Source organism: Dermacentor albipictus, chromosome 2, assembly GCF_038994185.2.
Source record: "Dermacentor albipictus isolate Rhodes 1998 colony chromosome 2, USDA_Dalb.pri_finalv2, whole genome shotgun sequence".
In the NCBI taxonomy this organism is placed as follows: Eukaryota; Metazoa; Arthropoda; class Arachnida; order Ixodida; family Ixodidae; genus Dermacentor; species Dermacentor albipictus.
This window is the reverse complement of record NC_091822.1, coordinates 160,452,031-160,474,557: the sequence shown is the minus strand read 5'-3', so window position 1 is coordinate 160,474,557 and position 22,527 is coordinate 160,452,031. Positions and strand designations below refer to the sequence as shown.

General features: G+C 46.3%; 1 non-coding gene across 1 annotated transcript; it reads left to right on the top strand.

Moving 5' to 3' along the window:
* The first annotated feature begins 11,033 nt into the window (after window positions 1-11,033).
* On the top strand, window positions 11,034-11,106 carry TRNAK-UUU (transfer RNA lysine (anticodon UUU)). The gene has a single exon. It is a non-coding gene; the product is annotated as a tRNA-Lys (tRNA).
* The last annotated feature ends 11,421 nt before the right edge of the window (window positions 11,107-22,527 follow it).

Below are 22,527 nucleotides of genomic sequence, written 5' to 3'. Positions count from 1 at the left end.
AACCACAAGCGAAAAGAAGGAATGCCGCGCGCGCGGTGCTCCAGCATGGCGTTGACGCTGCGGCGCGAGCGGATGTGACGTCACGTGCAAGCCATGTATACCGGGCTGACCTGCGCGGAGGTGAAGCAGGCCCCAAGCACTCCGCCTCTAATATTACTAATATTAAAAGATAATGAAAGAAGGAAATCAATCAAGGTTTCGATGTGTTTTTCGTGTTTGTGCGTCAACAATAATGTGAGCTTGGGCCGCTCCCGGAGATAGTGAAATACCGGGCCGACCCGCGGCGAAGGTGAAGGAGACTTCAAGCAGTCTGACAACAACAACAACAACAACAACAACAACAACAACAACAACAACAACAACAACAACAACAACAACAACAACAACAACAACAACGACGACGACGACGACGACGATGACGACGACCACAACAACAACAACAACAGCATTGAAGTGTGACAACTGCGCACGCTCGAAGAAGCAGTGCTCGAGAATTAATAATTAATGTAGAAATCAAGGGCATTCCCTACACGCAGGGGGAAAGCTGTGTAGCAATATTGCGAAAACTCGGGAGAAAGAACGGATGCCTTCTTACGCCTGCCGAAGTTGACATTGTGCACCGCATTCCCACGAAAGTAAAGGAAAAAAAAGAACGTAATTTCTCGGTTCTGCTCGCGTTCAAAGAACAACGAATTCATTAGTAACTCGCGTAACGCTAAGTTGTGTCTGCCTTGGCGATCTTGGAATCAGAGCCGCAATCAACAGCCCAGCCTACGTAAATGACAACTTGACGCAAAAAAAAAAAAACAAGTCACTAGTCACTGAGACTCTGGCTCTAAAAAAATCCAACAACTGGAAGTTCCTGTGGACTGACAACTGTCTAATCAAGGCCAGGAAAACTGCCGATAGCCAAGTCTGCCACATCGCCAGCGAATCCGACCTCTCTTTTATCGCACACATTTTTTCTTTAGTTTATTACTGATTTTGAACCAGTATGTCATCGTACCTGTCAACAACTGATTTAGAACGATATTTTTCTAACAGTTCATGCTCGCTTATTAATTTCAATGCGCGTAGTATGCAAAAACATTATGCTGATATTCAGATTCTTCTTTCTACGATCACCAAATCATTTTTCACCATTTGTGTCACATAAACTTGACTCTGCGACGATGACAGATATAATCTCCTTCCCGAATTACACATCAAAGTACACACATCGACAATCAAGTAGCCATGGCGGAGCAGCCATCTATGTTCTGGCAAACTTACAGTTCAAACGACGACACGATCTGGCATTAAACTTATGTAACTGTGAAACCGTTTGGGTAGAATTCGATTGTTCGTTCCTTAACATCGACAGCAAGAATTTTATTTTGGGTTGCATTTATCGTTCACCTTCCACTTCCATTAGCGATTTCTGCAGTGCCTTAGATAATGTATTAAAATCATTATCTGAAAACAAGAACTTGATAATTATGGGTAACATGAACGTGAACTTGTGTGACACAACGTCCCTTAACTGCACGAGATATATTCCAGTTGCTATCATAGTTCGGGGTGTGAATGCCTAATCACTCAACCAACAGGATGGTGGAAACTCATTGAGTGATCATGCATTATGCAACCTTTTAGTCCAGCCCGAAGCAGGCATTCTTGCTGGTGACATCACTGACCAGTATCCGGTATTTCTGAACATCATTTCTATTCCTTTTACCCACACCGTATTCTACTACACACTTGTTCTTGATGAAGAAAAAAATTTTCCAAGCCGTAACAAAGGTAGACTGGTTCACTGTAAAAGAAACCAACGACCCTCAACAAGCTTTTCTCGCGCTTTTTGTCCACACTTTTACAAAGCTTCCATTTCCACAAGAAAAAATGCAAGAACGTACTAGCGTTGCCGCAAAACCCCTTGGCCTACTGACAGATTGCTCAAAGCAATGAGAAGACGAGAGAATGTTAAAAAAAAGAAAAAAAAATACGAGAAGGACAGCCTTTTCGCCAGTGGAATTCACACACGCAAAGTGAATTCCACTGGCGACAAGTGCATGCCATATGACATCGCTATACCTTTATGGAAACATGACATGAAACGCCCGGTTCATAATCAGACTTCTCGTGCACGCGAGCAAGAAAAAAAAAAATGTTTTCGTATAATAGTACTTTCAATCCATGTAGATCAGTTCTGATTAAATTTGGGTTGCAGGATTTCAAGTAGAAATATACCTCCAAATTTTATTAAGCAAAGTTTCAAGTTTTATGGCTGCTATATATTCCTGTGACATTTTGAGCATTGCCGGTTTCTCAATAGCTGGCTAAGATTAGTAGGCATTGTTTTTTAGAGCTAGTTTACTTGGTCGCTGAAAGTTTTTGATTCGTCTTGTTAAGGATTAGGTAATTGAGAGTTTTATTTACTTTGGCTGTATTTTCTTGCAGAATACCCATAAGAGAAACGCTACCAATAGTTTACATCTGCTTGGAAACTGAGCCCCGCAATTTTCGCTCCGTAAGAATGTTTTCCATGAAGCCGCAAACCAATAAGGAGAACACGGCAGCGCGCGGCAAGAACTGGCTTCGTCGTATAATATGCTGTAGCACCAACCACGGCGCGACTTTTTACGGACGTGAATTTGCTTATTGCGAGCGAAGACGTTTCAGCTTTTTAGTTTAGCCTATAATCGGAAACGTGACGCACCGCTGACGAGCAAGCGATGAAGAGAAACTGACAAGCGTGCGGTTTCTTGGCGCACGCTGAACAAATTTCGCTGCGTAACGTCACACGGCTCCCGGTGCCGTATAGCAGACGACATGGAAAAGGCGGCGCTCGCCGTGAATAACTTCTGTAGGACTACAGGAGCACAAATTCGCAACCACTAAGAACTTGTTTTCCTCACCTTCATCGATCAGGGACCGCTCTTCCACTTCAAGAGTCGTCAGAGCCGATCACAGAGAGGGTCGGCGTAGTCCCTTCCTCTGACGTGGTCCGAGCAGATGCCGTCGCCGTTTGTACGTCTGCTCCCACGTCAGCCCCGCCATACTTCCCATTTAATGTAACTTCGCCATTTGTCACATCTGAAAAGTGGACAGAGTACCGCGTGGTCACGATTCATGAGCACCTAAAAACGAAACCCCAGTTGAGAGTACGAAGAAGCGGAGGAAAAAATCTGTCCTAGTCACAGGTTGAAAAGTGAAACGCACCTCGGTCGTTGCGCAGTTACGCGAACTTCTCGTAATTAAAAACGCTAACGATGACCGCTACGCAACTGATTTTCTTGTTGACTTCTGCCGCGTTCATGAACATTCGAAGGTGGTAATGTCACAACAACAAAAAAAAAAAACCGGTTATCGGAATGCTTTCCAGCATATAACCAGCTTGCGCAGCAAACCTTCAAATACTTCCGGCGAATACTCGAACTGAAGAGCAACTGCTGCTATATACCGAAGCAAAATTTCCGTCTGCGCGTCAGCCAGCATCAATCGGCCCATGTGCAACTGTCAACAGGTAGCTTCAGTTTCTTACAACACCGCAGAAAAATGCTCCACGTCAAACCAAAAAGCGGTACTCACTTGAGAACAGCCGCGGAAGACCTTACGTTTCGTCCTGTAGCTCTTTGGATAAAGCTATCGCTTGTTTCTTCGTAACGACTGCAGAGCAAAGTATGCTTACCCCTCGTCCACCGGGAAAAAAAAAAAAAAATTCGCCCTACTGTTCCTCTCCGAGTCGCCACACCAACCAGCCGCGAAGCACGCCTCGTGCCCTTTCCTCAGGTTTTGCGAAATTGTCGTGCCAGCACAGAAAGAAAATTGTTAACTGCAGAGCACGCGAAACAACGTGCCTGTGCATGGGAAGCGGCAGGAGCAGAGAAATGGAATCAATGGAATGGCAGCCGAAGCGATAGGCATTCCTCTATGCGATAGGAGCGAAAGGACCGCGCGTTGGCGCAACAAATGAAGCGACTAAATAAAGATATAAGACGCCGGAAAAGAAAATATCCAAAAGCACATTTTATTTCCACACATAATTGCGCCACCTTACTTTATTGCTGTGTATGCTCGAAAGATAGAGCGGCACACGCAAGAGGTATTGAAGTTATCATTTGGCTGCCAGTGTCATGGCGACCCCTTATTGCCAATACCGAAACTGGCCCCACTGTTTACCCACTGTCTACACTTTCAGGTAACGAAACACTGTTCGCATTATTATCCTACTATTTTACATATGTTGCGTCTAACAAGAGCCAAGTCATTATTAAGTAAACAGAAGCATGCTCACTATTGAATTTGGTAGGCAAGCTGCTTAAGCTTAACAATTCTAGAAGCGCTAAAAAAATAGTTGATCGAAATAGAGTATACTACTTGGAGCAGGTGGGGTGGTTCCTTGTTATGGCTTCGCAGCGGTGTTGCGCGTTTGAAATCGGCTCCGCAACCGTATAATCTTCTGACCTCTCTTTCGGTCGGGGAGTTATAGTGTGGCGGTCACCCGACCAGACTTGCGTTGAAGGCCTATTGAAATGCACTTCGAAATAACGGGATGATTCAATCAGTAATTGAACGTTTGTGGGCACATATGTCCGTCAGAAATAAAGGTGTGGCATCTTGGGTTCCGTGTAGAACCCCTCACAACACTCCAACAATTCCGACATCCAATGTCGGAATTGTTGGAGATTCGGGCACAGCGCAGGAGGATGTAAGTCTAGCTTGCATTGCCGCACCTGTGGAGATGTCATCCTTCAACTGAATGCTTTGCACAATCTCAAAAGTGCTGCCTCTGTGGGGGAACACACCCAGCAAACTATTGGAACTGCTCAGCTCGCGCTCAAGAAATACAAATTCTTGAAATAATCGACCACCGTCGCTGCTTCCGAAAGTATGCAATTGCAACTATTTAAGACAGGGCCTTCGGATGCTGTGGTGTTACAGCGCCCAACACTCCAAGCATGGGTCTTAATCTCCCGGAAGGAATTGACTCAGCTGTGGAAAAAGCAATGGCTAAAGCTATGGATAAATTGATATCCAGCCTATATGATTGCTTAGCGCAAATCATTTCCAGTCAGATGATGCAAATAATGCAGATCAATAAGACACCGATGCAGTCCCCAGTATCTAATGCCACACTTCGAATGCCTAGCAACGGGGTAGAGAAGCCTTCTTTCTGCATTTGTGGAACATTTGACTGACACTGCTCCGCTGCTCCAACCAGGCGAGGATGAGCCCTCTTATTCAGACATCGTTAGTGTCACAGATATGGAAGTTGACACTCGAGCTCCCCATCGCATGGGATCCCCACTTCCTACAATTATGAAACCAACATAAAAAAAGTGCCTACCATCTTCTATGATTAAAGAAAGCGTTCTAAAGGCGACAGTTGCCGCTGCTGTGCGATCAACACCATTGGGCAGCTGAAAGAACTGCAGTGGAACTGTTACTCTATATTCCCAGATTTAACAGGTTTATCTTGCCTATCTATTCAACTTAATCCAGATGTCATACTTCTTCAAGAAACTTGGCTTTCACGAGCGAAAACATTTCATTTAAAATGTTTTCGGTCTTTCCGATTAGATCGACGCTCGTGAGGTGGATGACTACTGATACTTGTTTCTAGTAAAATTTGTCCCAAGGCAAAAATTTCTTTTCAAATCATGGATTCCGACTGCAAAATTTTGGCAATAGATTTATATCTCCCAGGGTATCATCCATTTTCAAATATAATTGCTTATTTCCCCACCGGTGGGCAAAGTACGCATCAACTTGATAGGGGTGTGGCTGCCTGTAGGAAAATAAATTTTGTTTACCGGGGATTTTAATTTGCATCACGTGTCGTAAGGGCTAAAAACAGATTTGCGAAGCAAGCGACTATGGGAGTGGATTACTGATACGCACCTTTCATGCCGAAACACAGAACAAGTAACGTCTGCTAGAGGCTACTTTCGTTCGGCGTTAGATTGGACATTTTGTAGCGCTGGCTGTTTCGTCGTGGGTAGCGGTTGACTCACCAACCAACAGTGATCATCTTCTTGTGTCATTCGATATCATTTGTCCAATAACATCTTTAGACTGCCAAGCACGCACATTTGCGAGCCATAATAAACTTAAGTCTTCCTTACGTTCAGCCCTTTATAAACTTGCCAATGCCAATGATAAGGAAATCGCTTCAACCATTTGGTCAATTCTAGAGGGTTCCCGGAAGCAAGCTGAATTTTTCATGCCTTTGGCTAAAGGCAGCGCTTGAAGATAGTGGAACTATGAGTGTACGCGGGACTATAGAAAAAGAAACGCCGCTTGGAAAATGCTTCTGAATATTGAGTGCCCGTGGAAAAATTATCAGTTTAACGCTGGTGTATTTAAGTGTACTGTGAATCGATCCGAAGATGAATATAATATTAGGCATTACAATTACCTATCAAATTCAAAAAGATAAGCGAACTTTATTCGCATTTCTTCGTGCCAGGAAGGTGCTACCAACACCCTTAGCATTACACTCGATCGTTTTGACTCCTCGAGAATTGAGCGCCTCCCTAGAAGAGATTGCCAAAGGCTTAGAAAATCGATTTACAGCCCGGCTTCCGGCTATTCATTCTTAATTAGATTCTTCGAGTGGTTTTACTCCAATTTCCTTACCTGAGCTAAATGAGACTGTACTATGCTTGCCGAATACAGCCCCTGGCGCTGACGGTGTCACATATGCAATCTCAAAAATATTGTTTCAGGAATAGCCTAACGTTTTTTGAGACCTGGTAAATTATTCAATTAAATATGCTTGGACTCCGTTGCAATGGAAGCTTGCCAAAGTAATATGGAAGAAACAAGAAGGAAGGTATGTATTGGAGAACATAAGGCCCATTGCGCTTACATCAAACGTAGTAAAATGGATTGAGAGGCTTCTTCACATTCGTAACACGAAATTCATTAATGATAATTTCATTATTAGTCCCTGTCAGATTGGTTTCAGGGCCGGCTACTCCATCTGGCATGCCTACGTCGACCTAACAAGCCGAACACAACTCGCTCGACATCATAAGCAATACGCTGCCTTAGTGAGGCTCGATGTCGCTAAAGGATACGACACCGTGGAGCACACTGTATTGACAAATCGGTTAACGTGCTGTGGTATACCTGGGTATATATAGTAGCGTGAATTCAGTCATTTTTAGGTGAAAGAGAATTCTATTGCTACAAAAGTGGCTTTTCTTCTTCTAAGTACATGCAAACGAGAGGCGTGCCGCAAGGCTCACTCCTTTCCCCAGTGCTTCTTAATATTCTCATGAGCACACTGCCATGTCATTAAGAAGCAACTACTTACGATTATGCAGACGATATTGCGTTTTTCGCATCTGCAAACGGCATCCACACGCTACACCAAAAACTGCAAGCTTACCTTTGTGCTCTGGAGAGGTGGTTAGACGTTAATAACTTTTTTCTCAATGCCATCAAATGTGCTATTCTCGGTTTTCCGATACATGACACAGTGGACATCTCATTGTCCTACCACCTTCAAGTCATACCGCACGTAGAGTCTCTTAAATACCTTGGAATGATTTATAACGCGTCTCTCAACCGGCGCCCACACATAGATCACGTGACTGGAAGAAAACGTACCCGTGCAATTGGCATTTGCGTAGGCTGAGCTGTCGTCGAATAGGATTCAGAAGAGATACACTCCTAATGATATATCGTATGTACGTTCGCCCTGTATTAGAATTTGGTTGCGTGCTCTTCTTTGGAGCTCCACGCAGCCTACAAGTCCCGTCCTCTAATCCTCTTAGAAAGAGAAGCATTACGTTTGTGTTTAGGTATTCCTAAATGTGTTGCAAATTGTATTCTTTATCTAGAATTCAGCTTACCATCATCATTGAAAATGAAGGTGTACAATCAGTGCATTTTACCAGTGCTGACGTATGGGGCAGAGACTTGGAGACTGACAAAGAAGCTTGAGAACAGGTTAAGGACTGCGCAAAGAGCGATGGAACGAAGATTGCTAGGCATAACGTTAAGAGACAAAAAGAGAGGTTTGGATCAGAGATCAAACGGGTATAGACGATATTCTAATTGACATCAAGAGAAAAAAATGGAGCTGGGCAGGTCATGTAACGCGCCGGTTAGATAACCATTGGACCATTAGGGTTACAGAATGGGTACCAAAAGAAGGGAAGCGCAGTCAAGGACGGCAGAAGACTAGGTGGAGCGATGAAATGAGAAACTTCGCTGGCGCTAGTCGGAATCGGTTGGCGTAGGACAGGGGTAATTGGAGATCGCAGGGCGAGGCCTTCGTCCTGCAGTGGAAAGAAAACGGGGTGGTGGTGGTGATGATGATGATGATGAAAACATCCGATTTCCAAGCATTTCCATGCTTTCCAAGCTTCTCGCTAACTGCGTCACAACGCCAGGCGCGTCGTCCCAAAATGTAGCAGCATCCCAAAAAGTAACAAAATTAATTACAATAGGGCTCGGAGTCAGAAAAAGCGTCACGAACTTGTCCCAGTAAGCATTGCAATGCAGTAAGATTCAGTGGACGCGAAACTGCGTCACACGGCCGAGCTACTTTTCGCTAACTGCGTCACAAGTCTACGTTCTGTGCCGTAAGCCTAAATTGCTTGAAATGCGTCACAGACTGTCAAACAAATTTCGCATCTTGCCGTAGTCCAGTAGAGCAGTGGTGCCGTGTCGAATTGCAGAACGAATCCAGGAATACGCTGGGAGCTCAACGAACCAGGCTACATCAAAAAAAGAAAAAAAAGAAAAGAAAAGAAGGACAAGAGAGGCGGGTCGCCGAACAGGCGAACTTCACAAACGCAGCCGGCCTCGCTCGCTTCGGTGGCGTGTGTAGCGCATGACGCATGCTTTCTGTAAATAAATTACGCTCACTTCTTTCATCGTAACATGCCTACGTACGACCACTGTTCTCGCCAACGACGTCTCCTCATCGAGAGCTGTAAGTGACTGCTTTTGTTATACGCATGCGAACTCACTCACTTGCATTCCCCTTTCAAAGGAAGGAGGAAATTAACACCATGGTGGACACCTGCGGCGAACAGAAGTGATTAGAATTCTTTTCACGAAGAAAAAAATAGAAAAATGAAAAGAAAAAAAAATAGAAGAAAAGTAGCGTGATCTCAACGTGCATGTTCCCTGCGCAACCATACTTTGGCTGCCTCACAAACCACACAGCGCGCCGTTATTGGACACAATCTCCGCGCGTGGAATGCCCGCGTGATCCCCGAAGTGCGCCGAGTGACCCAACGGGGCTCGGTGGGGCTGTACAGTGCACGCAACAAAGCCACGGCTTCGTCGTGATGGCGGGCCAGGTGAAATGGCGGTGGAAGGGGGGGGGGACGGAACGGAACGACGATCGGCGTCTCGCCACCCCGGTGGTCCCTCCGCTGCTGTGGCGCGCGTCTCATGGACAAGGTGTACGGCCACTCGTCGCGCTCTCGCTCGTTTCCAAAGCTCCGGATCACGCACGTGACGGGAGTCGGGGGGCGTAGGGAGGGGGTTGGTTCACTCACGGCGTACCGCGGCGGTGGCGACTACGGCTACACTCGATCGTGCGCGACACTCGTCTTCGACGTCGACGCATCGCAGCAGGCTTCGTGCCTCGCCTCCTAGTCGGCTCTGTGCAGAGACTCAACACGAAGCTGGTCCTATGAAGGCGCGCGGACGGCTGGATCAGATGACATGTAGCGCATTGAAAACCGCGCAAGGACGTCCAAAGAGTGCCAATAGATAGATAGATAGATAGATAGATAGATAGATAGATAGATAGATAGATAGATAGATAGATAGATAGATAGATAGATAGATAGATAGATAGATAGATAGATAGATAGATAGATAGATAGATAGATAGATAGATAGATAGATAGATAGATAGATAGATAGATAGATAGATAGATAGATAGATAGATAGATAGATAGATAGATAGAATTTAGGAAGAGATGTTCGACAAAGTATAGGCACCGACGGCTCGGTCACACCATGCAGGTGTTATTTAAAGTAGGTCGCAGGCATTAAAAAGCCGAACGAGGCGAAGTTTAGGTTGAACAACATTGACATGATGTTGGACAAAATTGAACAGAAATTACGAGAATTTTAGGGGATTCGAAAATATGGGAGAGTTGGAACAATATTTGGACACCGTGAAAGAAATTGCGAAATATTGAGGAGATGAAACGAAATTTTCCGCAACGTTATATTACACCCAGACGAGTACGGTCTGCATGCTGTCACGCGGTAAATGGGTCTAAAGGTATGTTCTATATAGTTCTAAATAGTCTAAAGATGTTCGCCGCGCTTGAACGCTGTTGCATAAGTATTAGCGTGACGCGCTGAGAAATGCGATACGCTGCTATGGTGGCATTCACGTAAACGTGGCTATCTATTGCGTTGCTGTGCTCTGTAGTGCCGCCTTCAGCCGGGGCCATCACAGAACTACGTACCCGCACATAACAGCACACACCTTCAGTATACACACGAGAAGAGGCGCACAGGTACCAAGGAGGTTATAGGTAAGCACACGTATGCAGGCGTCACTCACAGAGGTGCCTAAATTGAACAACTCTTGGAGAACTTTGATTCCGTCGCCTTATTGCTGAAATCATGCTCGTTGCGGATCGGCTAACTTAGCGATGTTTGCAACTAGCACGTATTTAAGTGTGCTTATAACCCAACATAGCAGCCATCGAAGTTTGCTTAACTAAACAAAGACAGGAGTGAAGCACGTGAATGCCGATTATACTTGAGAAGATTACGTGCTTTGTTCGGCCAAAGCTATTCCATAATGCAATGTGAAACCTGGGCGCAAAATAAGATGAGGGCTATAAGGAGGATGCAACGGGAAAAGCTTTTGGAAATAGAGTTGATCGTTTGTTAGAAACAAATAAAATAAACGTGAAAGAAAGTTTCGGCAAGATTGCTTCTTTCCATTTGTGCACACCTCTTTAGTTGCCTTTTCGGAGTATACGGACGTCCACATGCTTACCGCAGAGCACGCGAGTAAAACATAAATACCCTAGAAAGTGGATGGGAAAACGGCGCCGCGGTGGCTCGATTGGTAAGAGCATCGCACTTTTAACGCGAAGTCGTGGGTTCGTATCCCACCTGCGGCCAGTTCTTCCTTGATCCACTTTAATTTCCATTAATTTATCATTTCTTTCATTCAATTAGTAAGTACAAGTAACTTCCCCTACGTTGTTCTTGGTGTCTTTGTTGGCTTCTTACGAATATATATATCACATTTCTTATAGTCGATGGTATAGATGGACACATCGAAGAACAAAAAAAAAAAGAAAAAACAAGAATTTTCGCAGCGCAGCATTCCGGCGCTCTGCCATAGGTAAGCGCTTGTCACGGCCGTATGACCCAGTCGAGTGTCTCGCATTCCTTATGCGGCCCTCACTTGGCTTCTAGCTGTCTGTAAGGGCCACCGACAGGCTTCGACATGCAAGAACCACCAGCGCATTGCCGGGACACATTCCTCGCTCTTCCCGTACGGCACGCGCGCTTTTTGAGCCGTGACAGCGGCCTGTCGTCCATGTTCTTTTTGGGCGGTCACGAGCGCTCTTGAAAGGTGCTCTCCTCGGGAATGTCCCCTGCGTGGAACTCCCGTGGTGAGGGACGCATCGCGCAGACTCCATGCACGTGATGGTGGCGGGAGTTGTGGCATTTGGCAGCAGCCAGCGCGCACACACACACACACACACACACACACACACACACACACACACACACACACACACACACACACACACACACACACACACACACACACACACACTCAAACATATATATATATATATATATATATATATATATATATATATATATATATATATATATATATATATTAGGGGTGTGCGAATATTTGAAATTTCGAATACGAATCGAATATTTTCCTTATTCGAAGCGTATTCGATTCGAGAAATGCATATTCGTAAATTCCCGAATATTCGAGGACGGCCGAATAATGGTCGAAACGGCGAATATTCGGACCGACTGTGAATAATTTAGCAATTAACGAATTATATGCTTGCTCCACATTCTCCTAAGAACATGTTTATTCACTTAGAGCTTCACATGATCGCTCATTATTTGTATGCTCTGCATCAAGATGGCAAATTGGGCCAGTTGGTTGGGATTCATAGTAAGGTTCGTTACAGTGCAACACAAAACAAGGACAAAAGAAGGTACCAAACGACGACACCGCGTTACAGCACTGTGATCTTAAGTGCTGTAACGAACCTTACTATGAGTGTGTACGCTCTCTTCCAGTCTATCTGCATCAGGCCCGTGAGACATGATCAGTTTGGATTTTTTTTTTACCAAGCTTTATTCCAGGGCTCTTTCATAACAATATATGATGTACTTTCGGGCTTTGTAAGTATGCGCAATAAAATATGCACGTAGAAAATGTTACCTGGACAAATGTTGTCACAGTGCATAGAGAGCCCTTACTTTGTGAACATGTTGAGCAGTCAATTTTCCTTCGCGATGATCTGTAACAAGCGTTTACCTGACAGAGCATTAGCTGACATTACCTGAGTGCATTACCTACAATGAGTGCCTCTTTAACCTGAAGCAACCTCGTAAAATGCAATATTATTTTTAAAAGGGTAATAAAGCTATTGATACCTCGTTTTGCAATTCTTTAATACTACACATATATTCGATATTCGATTCGATATTCGAAGACAGTTTTTCGCCTTATTCGTATTCGAAAATTGCAGTATTCGCACACTCCTAATATATATATATATATATATATATATATATATATATATATATATATATATATATATATATATATATATATATATATATAGAGAGAGAGAGAGAGAGAGAGAGAGATACTGTCTCTCTCTCTCTAGCTCTCTCTGTCCGCAACCGCGTCTACGATCAAAGGATCCGATGGAAGGGGAACACAGTTAGCGGTGTCGTCGTTTTCCTCGCACAGCCGTCTGGCGTGCAACAGACAGCTTCCTCATATGCTTAATTATTCTGAAGATACTTCAGCACAGAGTTGTGCGAAGCTGCTCGTGCAAAGTGCAGAAATCAACCGGCCGGTCTTTTTTTCTTTCTTTATTCCTTTTTCGTTTTAAGGGAGCAGCACGAGGACGTTGGGACTCTTCGCGAAAGCTGGACCCCTTTGACTGACGAAAGTTCCACCCACATCGATAAGCGGTAAACATTTTTCGGCTACCGATCGTATAGTTTATCGCGACGACAATATTGTAAATGTGGGACTGGCAGTTTTAAAATGGATAGTTGTGTTACCTGCGTGGTAATTGGTCAGTATTAGCGGGCCGCACGTAGTCAAAGATGTGAACTGCGCGAAGGGCGTACTGAAGGGAGTAAAACAAAGCAACAAGGATTCAAACAAGCGTAAACGCTGAACAGTAAAACGAACACACACACACACACACACACACACACACACACACACACACACACACACACACACACACACACACACACACATATATATATATATATACAAGGAATAAATCAGACACACAGGAGACACTCTAGACTAACAGCTCGCTTCTCTCTGACTTCTCCCATATCAATGTTTCCTTTTTTTTGCCGCTGGAAATCACTGTACGTTACTTAGTCAACCAGCTAGCCTACCTTTCATACTTAATGTAGGGCGGCGCCTTGTCCAGGCCTGCTCTACACAATAGTCAAAAGGTGAACGACCGAGATTTCTATAGACCGGCATCGCGTGCAAGCACAATAACTAATCTATACGTCTTGATGTTGAATTTTCGTCTTGATGTTGACCTCTATTCTACGCACGTGTATTCTCTATCTAGCGGACTTTTCTTATCTCGGTTCAACTTCGGTGACGTTTGTAATCGTTCTCCTCTAGGTCTCTTGCGCATTACAGTTTCATCGGCAATGGCGTCTGGTTTTTATAAGTGCACCATTACCGGGTCGTTCGATGTGTGCTCTCATACTGACAAAAACATTAATAGTTTTTAGCTCAAAGAAACGCACGACACGAGAGTAGGCACACACGGCACAGCGCAATTGACACAAAAATAACAGAAATGAAAGTCACCACGGAGCAAATACGGCACCTGCGCCCTATTTGCGAGGCGAATAGATTTCACGGCGTGAAGTAAGCGACATATAGATTGCGGAGCAAGACAGATGCCAGTTCATAAATGCGTGCCGATCGACGAATAATTCCGGAGCTGCAGTTGGTGCTCCACTAAGGCGACAGCCGTCGTACGGGCGCTCTCGAAAGATACGCGGACCGCGAGACAAACATACACATAGCAGTTGTATACGGGGGTCGCAGGAGTCGCATCTGAAAACGACATTTTTTACGGCTCTTGGCACGCAATGACCCACAACGACGTGGTGACGGCGGTTAAATTTGCATCAAGGCAAGCGAAGGGCACATTGCAACGCAGTCACGCACGATCACGCCACGCCCAGTGCTGCTCTCTATTTTTTTTATCCCCCGTATAAGAAAGGAGCTAGCGCGCAACATCGCGAGGAGGGAGGAGAAACGTATCTCGACGACCCATCTTAACTGCGCATATTCTTCCCGTTTTAAACGCCAATCGGCAACGTCGAAGAAGCCACATTGCGAAACGCGCACTTGGGTCCGCAAACGTCCGGTGTGTGTTTGCGCGTGTGTGTGCGTGTGCAGCTAATCTTGAGCGAAGAGGTTCCGAAACAGTTATCGAGGAGCAGCCGCTGTGAGCAGAGCTCGAGCGAAGAGAGAGAGAGAGAGAGCCTGTGCAGGTACAGGCGGCATTCGAAAGAAGGATGTCCCATAATTTGTCTTTATTGGGGTTGAGGCACACCCCAGGAAGAGACAGAGATGGGAGGGTGTGACTGGTGGCGGCTTGGCTCGGCTCGGCTCGGCCCGGCCCTGTTGTGTTGCACAGTGTGGCCGTTAAGTCCGTTAAGTGTCCCGTTTCGGAGAAGGAGGAAGCTCGCTCTTGAGATTGCGAAAAGGAAAGAGCGATGGTGCGTGCACATTGCTTGTTGCCGCTATACGAAGGTCGTCCGTGGCTTCAACAGATCCCGAACGAACGGTATTGTATAGAACGCCTCTCGCAGGGATTGCGTGCTGCTCGCTCTCAGCGTGACGTGTGATGTGCCGGTCTGTCTGGCGGAATGCGAGCGGCGGTGTTGGTCAAGCGTCACACCGTAACGCGCTCTTGAAATGGGAGGGATATGAGGGGCCCCCCAGGGGTGAACAATAATGTGCGGCCGCGGAAAAGTCAAAGGTCTCCCTCCTCCTTTCCTAAAGCCATAGCAGGGAAGCAGGGGGGGGGGGGGGGTTGCTTTCCTCGTTGTGTTTATGTGTCTCTAAATAGCGCCAGCTGCCGCCTGCGTACGACAGGGACTCCTGGGAGCCAATTTTCTGATGTGCTGCGTTAGAATACGTTGCGGCTGCTTCGTGCTTAATTTTTTTCTCGTTTTTTTTTCACCATCATTTAAGATAGCGATGTAGGTTATATCTACTGCGAGATATAAATGTTGTGGAGGCCTAAATAAAGCGATTACCTAATGTATCAGCATGTTGTGTCTATCCCCATGAGCAGCGCCACTAATACAGTGTCACAGCAAATATGTTGTCTGATTAGCTATCTTTTTTTTTTCTTTTCTGACTCTTTTTTTTTGCTCAACATATAAAGCGATTGTATGGTAAGGAGGAAACTAATAACAATGATAAACTTTGTCCTTTTGGGGTCTGTTGCGGCACGCAGATCACTAATATATATATATATATATATATATATATATATATATATATATATATATATATATATATATATTTGTTAGTTTCAGATGACCTCCGTGCCATTAACGTATACACTCATGTTAGAAGTACCGACGGCTGATGAGCATTTGTGACATGGGGCTTCTTCTTCATCAGCAGCTATATACTCGGTTCAAGCTTGAAGTGATTGCCAATTGCTTCCTATATAAGGAGTATAACACGTGCTTTATGATTCCTCCGCAATCACAGTGTCCGAAGTGACAGTGTCCACACTCAGCGCCCCATTGCTGTTTAGAGAGAATAGGCGCTGATGCACACAACACCGCGCACCAGACGACCTATTAAGCCTGCTTCACGCCGGCCGTACGGCCACCTGGCGGCAGTCTGATGAACCCAACAGATGGGCCGATTGCGCAATAACGATGATTAGTGATCACACTGATCTGATGACGCCACCGAACTAAGAACTAAGCGACAAGGCAAGACTGACGTGTTGGCATGGCCGAAGAGGAAACAAGAAAAATGTGGACACCCCGTAGCGGGTAGCGTAACACGGTGGCTTGAAAAGCTGTGTATAGGCCGAGACGAGGAACCCGCCGAGGTTGAAGAACGCCGGTGCTCTTAATGCGGTGGCGGCCGCGGTGAGGGAAGATGGTAGCCAAGACAAGGACACAGGAATGCGCCGAAAAGTGGATGACGGTCGGCTGCTTTTCCTTTGTCGAAAGCCGACAAGAAAGCCGCGACCGAAAGGAAAGAGAACTCCCGCACACGTCTCTCGCGAGGCGTATGAAGGACTGATGGGGGAGAGAGAAGGTGACGGTGAAAACCAGGCGGACACGCCGAGATTCCCCTGGCACAAAGCGGCTCAGAGAGTGAAGTTTGAACCACTCGGTGCCGACAACAGGCGACGCCTATGGAACTCGGCGCAAGCTCCGCCCACGAAAGCGCACTGCATCTGCCCTCTGCGTCTGCGCTTGCCGAAACAAAGAGTTCCCCAGAGAGTTGCACGACACTGATAGACGTTCGCCGTGACGTCACACAAGTGAGCGAACGTAGTTGGCTGGCGTGTTCATACAAATTCTATTTGGATTGGCCAGTGGCACATTCGTGATTGCATTGATAGGTTGTCGCCGACTTACACATACCCAAAGAAGATCGATCCACCGACCGAAACTGTTGGGCCGAAAAACCTAAGAAAACCGCGAAGTTGTGCTTCTCATCCGCCTGCACATTTCTTTCCTCATCCCGCCTAATTTCCTGCCGGCCTTGGCTGCGCTTCTCTTCCCTGCCCACCCGTTCTGTAACTCTAATGACCAGCTGTTTATCTACGCTACGCATCACATGGCCTGTCCAGCTCCATTTTTTCCTCTAGTCAACTAGAATATCGGCTATATCCCCCACTCGCTCTCTGATACAGTGAGCTCTGTTCGTGTCGCGTGAGATCATGCCCAACGTTTTTCATTCCATCGCTCTTTGTGCGCTCCTAGGTTAGCTTGTTCTCCATGGAGATCTTCTATGTCAACCTCGAAGCTTCTGCCTCATGGTAGCGCCGGTAGAAGGCAATAATTGTACACTTTTATTTTCAACGGCAGTGGTAAGCTACCGTTCAGGATTAGGCAATGCCTGCCGTGTTGAAATACCTAGTTGAAAAGGACGCTCTGTTTCAGAACCTGCAAACCGCATGCGTGCCTACAACGCCTTGTGCCCTCATGAAGGATCAGTTATAGCCTGCAAAGAAGCTTCAAGTATTCTTTTTGCATTCGCAAAAGAGAGTGGCCTGATGGACATGTGATCACACACCGCAGTAACGTTGTAGGAGACGCCCAGACGGAGCAGCTGCCTTCCTTGGTTGCAAAGCTAAACCCGCCTTTCGCTACAACAAACCACCACCACCACCACCAGGACCCCAACATTGTGGTTTCCGAATGCCGCGATGTTCGTTGTCTGGGTCTTCTATGAAACGCAGCGCTTCATTCTTGCTGGGACTAGGGGAAAGCACTCCCAACATTGCCACTTGTAGTGAAAGACTGAAATATCACCCAAACGTGATTCCCAGGCCTCGACGTCCGAAAGACCCGTTGCTACCAAGCCATAGAAGCCATAGTCGTTTCAATTTGTCAGCCAACATCTGGAGGACCTCCCACCAGCGCCATTCAATTGTTAGCCATTTAGATTTAAACGGCTAATTTTGTATAATGGACGCCAGCAAATGTTCACGTTCCTTGAAAGTGTGCCCCCACCTGTAAAGCAATCTAATATAAAGCTGAATAATATACAGCCCTAACAGTGTACTGTTCGTGCGCCAGGTATATATCAAACGGATAGAAAGATAAGTGATTCACGGCCAAAAAAACTTGTTTCTATCAGAGAAGTCGCAGAGTGCACTAAGGGAACAAATGAGCAGCAGCGCTTAGAGAGAGATATTATAGGAGAAAACCTCAGCAGTGGGACTTCCAAGGGAGGTGTGCGAATGGGCAAGCCAGCCATGTTCAGATGATCGAGGCGTAGCCGGAGGATGGTGATTGTGGAAAGGAAGTAACCATTGTACGTTTTTATTCCTTTGAAATACGGTATTTCCCACTTAATTTATGTTCTCAGAGGTGAGATATGTGACTGTCTACATGTACTTGGTTACTGCAAAAAAGTAATTGAATTGCAGTGAGCGTTACTGAAAAAGCAACGTAATCGTAAAATTACAGAATCACCACGAACGTAATTGATTACAAGTAAGGAATCACTTCTAATTAGCTATGTACAAGCCTGTTACTACATACATACATACATACATACATACATACATACATACATACATACATACATACATACATACATACATACATACATACATACATACATACATACATACATACCGGTATTTATTTATTTAAATACTTTCCATGTCCGAAGCAGTACAGAATGTAGTGGTACACATAGACAACAAAGGCATACGTGTGCAGCAGTTCAGTTTTAACACAACGTGTTGTTTACGGTTGCTTTGAAACATGCATTGTTTGGAGAAGTGGCGATCAAAGCATTCAGGCGGTTCCAATCCAGAATTGTTGTTGGAATAAAGGGATCCTGGCGCAACGTTGTTCGACAAGACGGAACACCAACATTAAGTTTGTTATCACAATGGGATGACATGTATATGACACACACACACACACACACACACACACACACACACACACACACACACACACACACACACACACACACACACACACACACACACACACACACACACACACACGCACACACACACACACACACACACACACACACGCACGCACGCACGCACGCACACACGCACACACACACGCACACACACACACACACACTACAATTAGCACTGCAATTAGCACCGCAGTGAGATCGCACACGAGAAGATTTTGGGAACATAGTGGTTGGCAGGCCAAACTAGGAAAGTGGGTGTAGTGGCAACTTGACGTAAGCCGACCGATAGTCAGATTGCGCACCAGAGGCCGTTGTCAGCTTCACGGTTGTAAGGTCCCTCGACTTTACACGGTTGGTAGGCCGTACTGGGAAAGTGGACGTAGTGACTACTCACTGTAAGCCGGCCGAAGCCGCGCCGAGATGACTGCAGCGCGGTGCCTTCGCTCTGCTTGTTTTTTGGTTGATCGTCGAAGGGCACGCGCGGTTGGGTAAGAGCAACGCGCGCCTTTCCAGGAACGGGAGGGTGCGGCATTTCACTCGCGGCTGGCCAGCCGCCTGCGGTAAATACCACCTTGCGGTACAGGTAGCACTGCTAGCATCCACCGAGTGAAACGATGAAAAAGCAATGATGTTGATAGGGAACGCGAGAGGGAGAGAGAGGGAGAGAGAGGGGGGGAGGGGAGGGAGGGAGAGGAAAGAAAAAGGTTGGAGCCAGAAGCACGTGAAGTCGGAGAGCTGCGCGCACCTGTGTATGCGATATATTTTAGTCTCCCTAAAAATGAGCAGCATCGTGGAAGCTGGATCGACGCGACCGAGGTTGTTATCTCGGCGTGTAGTTGCGACGCGAAAACTATAACAAAGAATAACAGCTTTCGGCGGCGTGCTTATCTATAGAGACAACCCTTGCTTCTTGGGTGCGTGGTTTACCTACAGGCTTTTCCTCAGTGCACAGCACGTCGAATTGTGAGTACGGAAACGAACTTTCCTTCCGGCAGAACTCACGCAGCTTTGACAATTGTCCTGTATGCAATTTGTATGGCAGCGCATTACCGCATTTTCCGCGCTTTTACGCCAAGCGGCAGGGATTGGGATTGGAGCGCGCTGCAAAGCAGGCACTACTAGTCTTGCTTTCACCGCGCCGAAGCAGAACAGCATGCGAGAAGGCGATGGCGTCATCTCTTCTCGCCTCTTGTCTCGATACCGAGCTGCTTTCTTTCGAACTTGTTCCGTTAAATTGCAGCCGGTATGAATAGTATACATTGTATACGCGTGCTTGTAGGTCCGTGAACTTGTCAACTTCGTTCCGCCGTATTACGAAGTATGAGAAAATGTTCGCCACTAACAGCGCGGCAAACCAAAGACGCTAGCCATAATAGCGCACATGCACGTTCACATGCATAAACAATGGTTCTTTGCTTTATTTGTTTTTCTTCTCAATTCAACGAGGATCGCTCAACTTTTCGACTAAGAAAAAGAACTTTACCACGTCGTCTGCTCGCTTTGTTGAAAACAGCAGACGGCGCGGGCGCGTCGCCGCGGATAGAACACAAGTGGTCGGCTGAGAGCGGTTCCCCCTTTCACAATGCTGCACTGATTTAGTGGCGGAAGGAGGGCGAGACAGGGGAGAGGAGGTGGCGAACCCCCGGAGTTACGTGCAATTACCCTCGACAGCGCGGGTCTCTTTGTTATTCGGGTGCTCGTTGAGGCGCGGCGGCCGAGTTATTACGTCGTTGAGAGCGCACTTAGCGGCGCGCCTTGTGTAGATCTTCGCATCTCGGACGTCCCGTGCGCGGCAGCGCGTTTCATCCGCCCTCCTTCTTCCGGACGAAAGAGCCGCTCCTCTGACGGGATGTCGAGAGTCTTGAAACGGAAGTAGGTTGATCGCTTTAGCTGTTTATCGGCACTGCGAACTGGATGTCCGTATCTCTCGTTTTGAACTATAAGTGGCGTGACATATAAGTTGTTTGCTTTGTGGCTTAAAGCTGAAGAGGGCACCGTTGAAGGAAAACAGAAGGTAGACAGGGCCTGCAGCTGAAAGTAGTCGCGGAAGTCACCTCCGGACGACCAAGCCCTGGTCTGAAGGCTTGCATCCAACTATTGGGTTAGACATGCGGGTGTATTATATATATATATGTATATATATATATATATATATATATATATATATATATATTTAAGCCAACAAACAAAGACACCATGGACAACATATGGAAAATTACTTGTACTTACTGATTTCATTAAAGAAATGATAAATTAATGACAATGAAAGTTATTAGGCCGCGGGTGGGATACGAACCAACGTCTTCGCATTACGCGTGCGATGCTCTAACTAATTGAGCTACCGCCGGCGCCGTTTTCCCATCCACTTTCTCGGGACCTATGTTTTACTACTAGAACTATAACCCTAGGAGTGTTAGCCAGCGCCACCACTCACGAACCTTGGCGGAGGAAAGGCGGCGCGGATAATTCGTTGGGGGCGAAATGCAGAAACGCTCGTGTGCTTCTCTATGCATTTATGTGCACGGTAAAGAACTCGGCATTACAATGACAATAGAATCTGTCGGACTCGAGAATACATAGGCAGGCGATAGATGCACCGATTCAGTTCCCTTCTAGTCCAGAGTAGAAGTCACATGAGCAGAAAGGCAATATCGACCACCACGAAGTCTTCGAGCGACCGATTGTTTCACGGACGGGCCTCTGCCCAGCGAATACGCGCTAGTGTATAGCACACGCGGTATATTTTTATGCTACCATTATATGCACGCCGTAACGGTAAGCTGTCGGCCGAGTAAAAACCGACAGTTTGCCGCTATTCTTGAAAAAAAAAAGTGTGTAGTCATTGAATTCCACTGGCACTGACAAATATGGGGCAGAAACTTGGAGCTCAACAAAGAAGTTGGCGGATTATTAAGTTATAAGGATCGTGCCAGGAGCGATGGGACGAAACGCAGGCTAACGTTAAGCAAGGGGAAGACAGCGGTGTGGATTAAAGAGCAAACGGGGATATATCCGATATTCTTGCTGACACTATAGGAGCAAGCCATAAGAGTTATAGGAGCAAGTTATAGGAGTTCAGCAAGTCATGCAACGCTTAGGGTGGTCCATCAGTGGAACGTACAGAAAGGGTGCCAAGAGAAGGGAAGCATATAGTCGGGGACGGCAGAGAACTGGATAGTGTGTTAGAATCGGGAAACTAGCAGGCATGGGACGGTCTCAGCTGGCGAAAGACAGCAGTAATTGGATACATCGCTGGGAGAATGAGCCTTCGTCCTACGGCGGGCATAAATAGACTGACGACGATGATGTCCGCCGTAGTGAATGTGTTGGGGTACTTCAGTGTACGAGTCTAGAAAGCTCGTGCCCCCGCCACGTCTTAGAAAACAATTACGCACGTATCATTAGCCACGAACGGTATCGCCCAAACGTATACATCCTTCCTTTCGGCCACCCGCCGTGGTTGCCCAGTTGCTATGGTGTTAGGCTGCTGAGCACGAGGTCGCGGGATCGAATCCCGGCCACGGCGGCCGCGTTTCGATGGGGGCGAAATGCGAAAACACCCGTGTACTTAGATTTAGGTGCACGGTAAAGAACCCCAGGTGGTCGAAAT